Below are 12,204 nucleotides of genomic sequence, written 5' to 3' on the forward strand. Positions count from 1 at the left end.
CCAGGGAACAGCAAACAATGATGTAACTATTGAATGATTTAGCATTGCAGAGTTGAAGCAAAACAGCCACAGTTTGATTTGATTTATTGTTGTCACATGTACGTAAGCACAGCAAAAAGTTTTGCGAGCAGTACGGGCAGATCATAACATGCAAGGACGTATAAATCATAGGATGTTTAGATGGAGCATGGATTACAAGGTTATGGCTGCAATGAGGTGCATGGAAGTGAGATAAACATTAAATTTCAAATTACAGAGGTCTATTCAGTAGCCTAATAACAGCAGGGAAGAAGCTGTTCTTGAACCTGTTGGTACATGCGGTTTAGCTTGTGTCTTCTGCCTGGTGGAAGAGGTTGGAAGAATGTATTCCCGGCGTGGGGGTGTGGGTAGGGGTGTCTTTGATAATGATGGCAGCCTATCTGCAGCAACGATAAGTGTAGATGGGAGTCCATGGTTGGGAGGTTAGCTTACGTGATAGCGAGTTTTGAGAAGATTTGTAGCTCAGGTTGAGGTTCTGGATGTGAGTTTGCTCGCTGAGCTGGAAGGTTAGTTTTCAGACGTTTCATCACCATTCTAGGTAACATCATCAGTGAGCCTCCGACGAAGCACTGGTGTTTACATTGTTTACATTTACAGTGTTTACATCCAACACTACATTGGACAAACTGGCAGAAAGCTAGCCGCCAGGATACATGAACATCAACTAGCCACAAAACGACATGACCCACTATCACTCGTATCCTTACACACAGATGAGGAAGGACACCACTTTGATTGGGACAACACATCCATCCTAGGACAAGCCAAACAGACACGCATGAGAATTCCTGGAAGCACGGCATTCCAACCGGAACTCCATCAACAAACACATTGATTTGGAGCCAATGTACCATCCTCTGAGAAAAAGAACAGGAAATGACATCACCAATGCAGGAAATGACAACACCAACTCAAGGAAACCTAAACAGATAAATAGAAAGCGGGACATTACACCAGCGCTTCGTCGGAGGCTCACTGATGATGTTACCTAGAATGGTGATGAAACGTCTGAAAACTAACCTTCCAGCTCAGCGAGCAAACTCACATCCAGAACCTCAACCTGAGCTACAAATCTTCTCAAAACTCGCTATCACGTAAGCTAACCTCCCAACCATGGACTCCCATCTACACTTATCGTTGCTGCAGATAGGCTGCCATCATTATCAAAGACACCCCTAACCTTCCAGCTCAGCGAGCAAACTCACATCCAGAGCTTACGTGATGGTCTGAGTTATCAGCATAACCTTATGTAGTTTCTTGGGCTGAGCAGTTCCTGTACCAAGCCATGGTGCATCCAGATAAAATGCTTTCTATGGTGGCATCTGTAAAAGTGGATGAGGGTCCTCATGGACATGCTGAATTTCTTCAGCCTCCTGAGAAAGAAGAGGCATTGTTGTGTATCTTTGTGGGAGGTCCTGGACAGATTGTTGGTTACCGGCACTCCTAGGAACTTGATACACTCAATCCTCACCACCTCAGCCCCGTTGATGTAGATATGGGTGTGGCCTCCTCCTTTGTTCCTGACGTCAATAATTAGTTCTTTTGTTTGGCTGACATTTGACACAGAGATTGTTTTCATTGTGCCATGACACCAAGCACTCTATCTCCTTCCTGTGTTCTGACTCATCTGTGTTAGATATCCGTCCTACCATGGTGGTGTTGTCAACAAACTTGTAGATGGCATTATTATGAAATTTAGGTTAGCATTTGAGAGTGTACAGGGAGCTAGGTACCCATCCTTGTCGGCTGCCGATGTTGAGGGCTGTCATAGATAATGAATTCAATGTCTTCCTTATGACATTACTCCTTGTTAGTTATTGTAACTTGTGTATCCCCAGAAGCTATTCATTTTGTCTTTTATGGCAACATGTTTGCAATCTTCCTCCACTGAAAGACCTGCCTCACATCATCCACAGAAGGCAGTCACTCCCTGATACCTGAATGGTTGTTCTTCCAAATGTCATGTATCTTGATGTACCTTGACGGTAAAGGTTGGATACATATATGTTAGCACGTGGAATTGGAGCCAATTGTTATCTCCACTGTTCACCTCCTAGTTCCTCTTCTAATTGTCTAGTGGCTGTGCGACATCCATTGAAACCAATTGCCATCTATACAAGTGTCTCTTGAAAGCTACTCAGAAACATAGATGTCAGTGTCAGATTGGTATTTGCTCAATATGAAGTGCACATTTTCTCCATGAAGGAACATAGTCCATTTGATTCAACATAAAGAAGTTAGGTGCAGATTGTAGAGGATTTCTAATTAAATACTCCAAGAGGTGTTGAAGATCGGGCATCAATGATTGGGTAACTAACCACAGGAGATCACCACTATGTTTCATAATATTTCTCAGATCGAACTGTTTGACCGCCCACAGAAGTGTGATTTCAGTCCATGGAAAAAAAATAATTACAGCTTAATCTGCACACATGTGCATGCACGTGCAATGCACACACACCCTTCACATAATATTCAAGCCTCTGCCTCCTTCTCGAATACACAAGCTGCTTGTTTCAGTTTGAGTTTTTTGTCCTATTCAGAGAAGCTCTGACAAGACCTTATTTACAGCCAAACAAAGTGATCTGGCAGCAGACGTCTGTGACCAAAACTTTTCCCGTTCTAACCTTCAATCAGATTCTAACCTGACTCAGATGTCACAGTTGCATTACAGAATATTTCACACTGATTTGCATATCTCTTGAAGCTGAGCTGTCCACGACTCATGTGACCTAACATTGCATCATCATGTATGCTTCTGAGCATCACTGATCATTGCAGGATATAACATGATTTTGAATATAAAACAATAACACCAAACTATATAAAATGTTAGTAATGTTGAACAGCTTCTCACCAGGAGGACACCAAATAAATTGTAGTGAGATAATGCATTAATATGTCTCCCTCTGGTGTCTTAGATGAGAAATTACAAAAACCTCTTCAAGCTTAAAATTCCAATCAAATATACAGTAAAATAAACAAGTTATAGAACATAAAATGCACCGTGAAGAAAATGTAAGCAGCAAATACCCAGTATTGGGCTGTTTTTATAATTGGTTTGCAGAAAGGAATAATCACTTGTGTATTAGAAAGAAACAATGTCAAAGGTGGGCTTCATTGGTACAAAAATGGGTATTTTGCAACTCACTTTTAACAATGAGCCTCAAAAATCCAGGAGCTCCATACAGTTAGTTAAACGGCAAATAAAGTGAACAAATGTTTACTCGTTACAATCAATTTTGTCAAGAATCGCGTCAGTGCAAAGACAAGAAATATCTTTCTGAATATTTTTTTCCAATAATCGAAAGCAGTTTTGAACTTCTGAACATCCTGTGGAGGAAGCAATGAATTGGCGACATTTTGTACCTAACAAAATAAGAAATAGAAACACAAATCAACCAGAACTTCCTTTAGGTTTCCTCTGTCTTTTGACACAATCGTGATGGCTGCAACTTCACTTTGCTGCCCATTCTCCATTGGCTTGATTCCCTGAGAAATACTCTATGTTTGCTCAATCCATTAGCAACACAGCAACAATTATGTTACTTTAAATCTCTGGACCTTTGGGTGAATACTGTAAGAACCTAGAATTTTGATAGGGTTGCTTCTGTTCCAGCAAAATTGATGGAATAATCTTGATATTTGGACTTAAGTTTAATAACTATAACTTCCCCAGTCTGGAATGTCTGGGACAAAATCATTTGTGGATTTTGAAACATTCTGGATTATTGTAATGTCAGAATAATGTTTCCAAACCTGGGAGGCTACAGTCTGTTTAGGTTTGGTGACACTGATTCAGTCAGGCATCAAATGCATGGACACAGATAAAGAAGCCCACTGGATCAGCTCCCTACCTACTGCCTGAAACATTCACTCCATCCATTGCTAGTTCATTGTGGCAACAGGTGTGCATTCAAACAAACCACTTGGTGTCCTTCAATACACCTTTTGAACTTGTAGCTTCTGCCATCTGGAAGAACAAGGTCAGCAATCAAATAGTAATGTCACGACCTACTAGTTGGCTCGCCAAGTCGCACATCGTTCTGACTTGCAACTATATTGCCAATCTTTCACTGTCAAGGGATCATGTCCAACAATCTCCGCCCTCATAACATTGTGAGTGTACCTGTGCCATAGATGGTCATGGATGTTGGAGGTCAGTCATCCCAGCTCCAGGACGTCTCTGCAGGAGTTACTCAGGGTAGTGACCTACGCCCAAACATCTTTGTCTACTTCGTCCATGACGTTCCTTCTACCATAAGGTCAGAAGTGGGGACGTTCACCGATGATTACACAATGTTCAGGACCATTCATGACTCCTCAGGCACTGAAGCAGTATGTCTCCAAAAGCAGCAAGATCTGGACAATATACAGGCTTGGGTTTATAAGTGGCAAGGAACATTCATGCCACACAAATGCCAGTCTATGACTGTCACCAATAAGACAAAATCTAACCACTATCCCTTGATATCCAATGGAGTTACCATCATCGAATCCCACACAATCAACATTCTGGGTATTATCATTGATCAGAAACTAAACTCGACTCCCCCAAATAAAACGCAGTGGCTATAAGAGCAGGTCAGAAGCTGGGAATGCTCCGGCAAGTAACTCATCTTCTGTCTCCCCAAGGCCCGTACACCATCTATGAAGCACAAGTCAGGAGTGTGATGGAATACTCCCCTCTTGCTGAGAGAGTGCATTCCCAACAGCACTCAAGAAGCATGAGATCTTCCAGGACGTAGCAGCATCCTCAAGCATCCACTCCCTCCACCACCGAAGCTCAGTAGCAGCAGTTTGTACTAGCTTCACGATGCACTGCAGAAATTCACTAAAGATCTTCAGATATCACCTTCCAAACCCACGACTATATCCATCTGGCAGGACAAGGGCAACAGATAAATGGGAACATCACCACCTTTAAGTTGCCCTCTAAGCCATTCACCATCCTGACTTGGAAATATATTGGCATTCCTTCATCGCCACTTTGTCAAAATCTTGGAATTTCCTCCCTAGCGGCATTGTGGTCAACCCACAGTAGGTGGATTGCAGCGGTTCAAGGATGCAGTTCACCACCACCCTCTCACAGGTAACCAGGAACGGGTATTAAATGCTGACCAGCCAGGGATGGCCATATCCCACAAAATGAATAAAAAAGTACAATACAGCACAGGAACAGACCCTTTGGCCTTCCTAGCCTGTGCCGACATATTCTGTCCTTCCATACTAAAACTAAATAAACAAAAAAATTAATATCACAATATTCATTAAAGTGAGGGCAAACTGTCTCCTATTGTTTATGAGTGAAGACTACAATTTGCAACATGATGTCAGGAAATTTGTAATTTCTCACTGCTGCAGATAAAAGATAGTCCATCATAAATTTGTGGATATCCGTTTCTGGAGGCATGAGGCATAATTTTAAATTTAAGATGGTCAATGCTGTATTCCTGCTTTCTCACTCGGAAGTGACTGCTTAAAGGGAACTCAGGTTAAAGAACTGACACTAAAATATTGTAGTCTATGGTTTCAAATGTTGTCCTTCCAAGTCAAATCACACAGGCAACAAGGAAGCTTGGAATTTATCGTGTGATATATTTAATGCATTGAGGGTTGGATATTCTGTAGACGTAATAAAAAAGCTATGGAGCCAAAATAAGCAGTGATGATAGTTTCAGCCTACTTGACCCCCTTATTATTTGCCTGTGCTTTAAAGTTGAGTGGATACACTGTGCATTTGAGTGAAAGCAATGTGTTCCTGCAGTTTAATTTTCATTCACAGAATCCCTAAAAATTTGGAAGCAGGCCATTCAGCCCATCAGGTCGACACTGACCCTCAAAAAAGCATTGCACCCAGATTAACTCCTCTACCTCGTCCCTGTATCACTGCATTTCCCATGGCTGAAACGATTACCCTCGAGGAAGTGGTGGCGAACTGCATCCTTGAGCCATTGCAGTCCACCTTGCCTGCACATTTCCAGATACTATGGGCAACCAGCCAATGTACCTAACCTGCAATTCAGTGGACTGTGGGAGGAAACTGGAGTACCCAGAGGAAACCCACAGAGACACAGGGATAATGTGCAAACTCCACACAGACAGTTGCATGACGGTGGATCTCTAATGTTGTCAGGCAGCAGTGCTCAGCACTGAGCCACTGTGCCACTCATTAATAGTGCTTGTTGGCAGAGTCTTGATCCCTTGATGCTTTAGAGCATATGTGATGCTGTTCTGAGACCTTTAAATTAGAAGGTCTCAGCTGATATATTCAAGGGATACATGGCAGGGCTTAATGTCCCAGGTCACAGAGTAAATAAATATCTAAAGGTTTCCTGCTTATATTTGGTGCCTGGTGATTTGTGGTGGAAATTTAACCATATGGATTATGAGGTAAGGCAGGATTTGATTGCCTGGGCTATGATATTGCCCAAGCAACATTGTCAAAACAGATAACAAAATGTGAGGTTGGATGAACACAGCAGGCCAAGCAGCATCTCAGGAGCACAAAAGCTGACATTTCGGGCCTAGACCCTTCATCAGAGAGGGCTTCGCAGTGAGGTTAAAATAGTATCAGTGGTAATGGGAACTGCAGATGCTGGAGAATCCAAGATAACAAAATGTGAGGCTGGATGAACATAGCAGGCCAAGCAGCATCTCAGGAGCACAAAAGCTGACATTTCGGGCCTAGACCCTTCATCAGAGAGGCCTAGACCCTTCATTGTCAAAACAGAGTCTGGGCCCAGCTGCAGAGAATTGTCCTCTTTCGTAAGGTGTCATAGAACTGAATGATTTTAGTGAAATTTTTACCTTCAGGCCAGAAAAATAAAAATTGATTGAGAATGAGAACGTATCTTATGGGTTATAAATGTTTCAGCAGGTAATGGTTATGGATTTCTGTTGAATAAGGTCACAGTTCTGAAAGAGTTAATAATTGAGTTATACAGAGCTCCACCCAGACTGCTGATGTCACGCAGGATCTCCTGATGGAGGATGACATATGTTTTTGATCTCCTGTCAGAAAATGTTTAATCTGCCTCAAAATTAATTTCACCTGTTTGAAGTTGATGAGATGTGCTAAACTTCTTTTTGTTAGCTAAAACAACAGCTTGATATCCTGCTCTTGTGCCAGAATACCTTCAGGTATCAGTAGTGTGCATCATTGCATCATACCCCATGTTGGCAACAGTGTCAATCTAGAAAAGACCAACAACGAAAACAATCCAGAAAAACCTAAAGAATAATAAGAACGCATCTTTGCAGACAATTGAATTACTGTTTTAAGAACATTGCTGGTTAAAGAAATAATTAGCACACCACCCAACATAGATTAGTCTGAAATTGCTGGGAGTGCCCTGACAATCTTTTTTGAATAAAGCCACAATGTTTGCACATGTATATGAAATGGAAAAAGACACAACACATCATTGCAGGTTCCAGAGCAGGGATATTTTTATCAGAACACGTTTGACTTCTTGGATGAACAGGTCTCAAGAAACGGAAATGGTTCAAAGCTGAATAACAAATCACAAGTAAAACAAGTTAATCAAATATTTTCAGTTGATCTTTGGTTCTGCCTTCACAAAAGAGGACACAAATCAGATACCAGAAATGTTGGAGAATGCAAGATTTAGTGAGAGAGAAGAATTGAGAGAGATCAATATTAGAAGAGAAATGGAGTGGGTAAATTGATGGGATTGAAGGCAGATAAATCCCCAGGGCCTGATAATCTACATCCCAGAGTACTTAAAGTATGTGCCTCTAGAAATAGTAGATGCATTGGTGGCCATCTTCCAGGATTCTATACACTCTGGAACCATTCCTGCAGATTGGAGGATGGCTAATTTCACTGCAATATTCAAAGAGAGAGGTAGAGAGAAAATGGAATTATAGACCAGTAAGCCTAACATCAGTAGTGGGGAAAATGCTTGAATCTGTCGTCAAGGCTGTTATGGCGGAGCATTTTAGAAATCAGGATCAGACAAAGTCGACATGGATTGATGAAGGGGAAATCATGCTTGACAAATCTGTTGGAAATCATTGAAGATGTAACTCGTAGAGTTAACCAGGTGGAGCCAGTCCATGTGGTATACTTGGAAAATATTTGATAATGTCCCGTATAAGAGATTATTGTACAAGATTAAAACGCATAGGATCGGAGCAAGTGTTTTGAGATGGATAGAAAACTGGTTGGCAGAGAGGAAACAAAGAGTAGGAATTAATGGCTCCTTTCCAAATTGGCAGGCAGTAAATTGTGGGTGCCACAGAGTTCGGTGCTGGGACAAAATATATATTAATGATTTCCGTGAGGGAACAAAATGAAATGTCTCCAAGTTTGCAGACGATACCAAGTTGGGTGGGAGAGTGAACTGTGATGAGGTTGCAGAGATCCTTCAGCATGATCTCGACAGTTTGAGTGAGTGGACAAATCAATGACAGACACAGTACAATTTGGATAAATGTGAAGTTCTTCACTTGGGATGCAAAAACAAGAAGGCAGATTACAATACAAAGAAAATCTAACTTTGGGGAAAGCTATTCAAGTTGTATCAAGAGCGGTAGCCAGGAAGAATCTCAGATCATCCTGAGATGAGAGTATCCTTAGTACAGAAGAGCAGCAGAACCTATGAACTTCAAAATGTGGAAATACTCACCAACTGCTTGATAAGCTGGACTAGGAGTAGGCAAAGCAAGAAGTATTACGAATCACTCTCATTATTATGGAACAAACAAAAACCCTCACAACAAAAATACCGTTCAGCTGTCACTAAAGTATTTTGCATTTGTTCAAAAAAATGTCACCCCCAAAGATCATGTAGAAGTCAGAAACAGTTCCAGGACGACGAAAGCCATTGAGTGGATATGTACAATTCTCAAACATTGTGAAATAAAGTGCCAGAAATATATTCAGCCTTTGAAAGCTTGGTTTTGTGGAAAAATGGTGCAAATTTTGATTTCTCTGCTTAAAAAGATGTACTGGACATTCAAGGCATCATATATTTGTAATCCATTTTTATTTTCCAATGGTGGGTGGAAAAACTGTACAGCATATTTCATCAGCTTTTGCTTCCGTTATTTTCCGTAGAAAAATTAATTCATGTGAAAAATGGTAAAAAGCTTTTCCTAACAGCACTTTTAAGATGTGTTTGCCTTTTTTATGTCGCATATGCACTTGACTAACACAGACATGTTTATTTTCTTGACTGAAGTGTATTTAGGTTGATTTCTTTAACAGATTGCATATTTGCACTGGGAACTAAATTAAGAGAAAGCCAAACCATTTTGTGTTTTGACCAATTCAGAGAAAGGCAGACTATAATCTTGCATCCTTTAGTTAGTTTGAATTCAAATTCCCAACGTGAAAGATTTTGTTTGAATAGTGTCTGATCTAATCCTCCAGCTGCCACCTAGCAGAATTATTCTCTGAATTGATAATCTATTCAGATTTATAAAATATGAAACTGTCACAAATCATAAGGTGGAATTACTTGTCGGCATTTTGGCAGTAATGATAATTTGTAAATAAAAACTTGCTCGATTTTTAAATGAATGTGTGCAAGAAAAACAGGTATGTTTTTGCTGTAGTCTCCTTACACTCAATTTTACCATGGAATTATTTGTATTAATTTTTGTGACAGCTTGTGTAGTAAGGGAAATTGCAGCATGGTAGCCATAGAAGATTCAATAATTAGGTGAGAAGTGGTATCCTTTGAAAGGAGGATCAAGAGTCCCACATGATGGGCTCAATTTAAACACAGTGATGGTCTCGTCCATTGGCAAGAAAGATGGAGCAACCCTTCCATGTTTACTTAAAAAAATATATATCCCTGATGCATTTAAGTAGCAACTGAACACTTAAGCGACTGCTATTGTCGTTTTTGTTCCATAAAAGATGAAAATCCTGATCCTGATTCTGATTAAAATTTTAATCTGGCGGATGTAATAATGTGGGAGAATTTTGGCTAGAAATACAGAGCTGAATGATATAAAAACGAGCAAGTGCCGATTTAGGGAGTTTTTGTGGAGGGTGAGCTCCTGCAGGATCTCGAAAGCAATTTTTCCCAAGCCATCCTGGTGTGCTGCCTGGATCCTCACTGCTGGTGCTTCATTTGCAAGCCAGCTGTAAACCAGGCTAAATTCAACCAGCCCAGGATAGGCCTTCATAGTCCGCACAATGCAGAGGAAATGGAAAAGGAAAGGGGTACAGAGATGGCATCAATGACATTTTATTGGAAGTAGAATATTGCATTCAGAAATATGCTGTCTATTTACATCAACATCTGTGTGATTGACTGTTAGAGTAACCACTGCTACAAAAATGAAACCACATGGTCTGCCAGCCCTTAGTGCTATACCATGTTAGTATCCATTCTGAAGGAGAGCTCCTCTTTCCAAACATCTCACCACTGTTAGTGTTGGCTTCTATTGAACAACAGGATAAGAGAAGAGACCATGTGCAGAAAACTTACAATCAAAAGTACGGGTCATATTCCACTTGAGATGTTAATTTTGTTTCTCTCCCCACAAACGCAGCCAGACCAGCTGAGCTTCAGCATTTCCTGTATTCATTTCAGCTGTCTAGTATCTGCACTGCTTCACTTTTATTTGAGCAACAATAGTTGCATTTGTTTCTAAGAAGAAGCCAGGGCCATTTGCCTTTCCAACAAAAATAAATTTACAGGTAATGACTAATGAGCTCACCAATTTGTCAATTGGATGTGGGTGTCAATTAAGTCCTGTCTGGTTAGCTGTACCTCAAGCTGCAGTGCTTTATCAAGCTGAAGGTGATATTACCCCTGCACAATATCTTGCTCGTCAGAAGACCAGCTCCACTCTCCCAGCTATTCAGCATCCATCACACCCCTGTTTGTCTGTACCAGTGGTACAGCATGCAAAGATTATGCAGCACACCTTGTTAGGACAGTGGTGCAAGGGCTCTGGACCAGATTGAGCCTAGGAATCTCACCTTCAGAGGGCCTATTGTCTCTTCCGCAACAACCCTGGTGGAAGAATCTGCTGCATTGAAAAACTTAGCCAGGGGGTAATGAAACAGAGTCATCAGCTATGAATGCAGGGGGAACTTTCCTCTCTGACTAAGAGGGCATGTAATGCCTGGACAAAGACCTTTGACATAGTCGACCTTCTGGTGGTATATGGTAAAGCCATTTTTCCCCTTGCTTGTTTCCTTCTTGCTCACTTACTCTGAGTCTATTTCATTGCTCACAGGGTGCCAGTCTTGCCTTGCCCTGTCATCCCTTGACATTTGTCACTTTTGCCCTCAGCTACAGCTTAAAGACACATGTATGTTGATCTAGACTTGGCTTTCAGCGGAGACACAAAGCTAGGCAGCTTGAAATGGTTGTGAGCAATCACTGGACAAGTTTTGGCATGTTTTAGATTAGATTTCCTACAGTGTGGAAACAGGCCCGTCGGCCCAACAAGTCCACCCTGCCCCTTGGAGCATTCCACCCAGTCCAATCCCCCGACAACCCACACACCCCTGAACACTACGGGCAATTAAGCATGGCCATTCCACTTAGCTTGCACATCTTTGGACTGTGGAAGGAAACTGGAGCACCCGGAGGAAACCCACAGAGTCACAGGGAGAATGTGCAAACTCCACACAGACAGTTACCCCAGGCTGGAATCGAACCTGGGCCCCTGGTGCTGTGATGCTGCAGTGCTAACCACTGAGCCACTGTGCCGCCAATGTTGTACGACATTATGCTATATCAACAATAGATCAGCAACATGCGTCTAGCCACATACATACCAAACACACTTAATGTGCTTCAAGAAAATTGTCATGTCTCCAAGTCTAAGGGAGTAGTTATCTGTCAAATCCAGGGAGGCAAAGAACAAATAGTGTAATGAGACACTATTAAGGCTTGGAGTTCTGGCACAGTAAGCCTGCAATGTTAGTTTGGAGGTTTGGGCACAATCTTTGGCTGCTCAGGTCAGTTAGGATCAGAGGATCTACAGACTGGAGAGAGAGCCACAAGTATGCCTGGGGTTCCAATCTAACCAATTTGGGTATTTGTGGAAAAGCAGTCAGGAAGCTATGCAGGTATCAGTCAGAGATCTGGTCAGTCATCATTTTCGGTGTCTCCAAATGCATGCTTCTTGGGTATGCCCCGTGAATGTCCAATAAATATGGATTCTGCA

General features: G+C 41.6%; 1 protein-coding gene across 13 annotated transcripts in view; it reads left to right on the forward strand.

Annotated features, from left to right (window-relative positions):
• LOC125460282 (contactin-4-like) overlaps window positions 1-12,204 on the forward strand; it is a 2,333,145-nt gene that overhangs the window by 1,484,279 nt on the left and 836,662 nt on the right. The gene's annotated exons all lie outside the window — the stretch shown is intronic.

The sequence above is a fragment of the Stegostoma tigrinum genome, chromosome 11 (genome assembly GCF_030684315.1).
Source record: "Stegostoma tigrinum isolate sSteTig4 chromosome 11, sSteTig4.hap1, whole genome shotgun sequence".
In the NCBI taxonomy this organism is placed as follows: domain Eukaryota; kingdom Metazoa; phylum Chordata; class Chondrichthyes; order Orectolobiformes; family Stegostomatidae; genus Stegostoma; species Stegostoma tigrinum.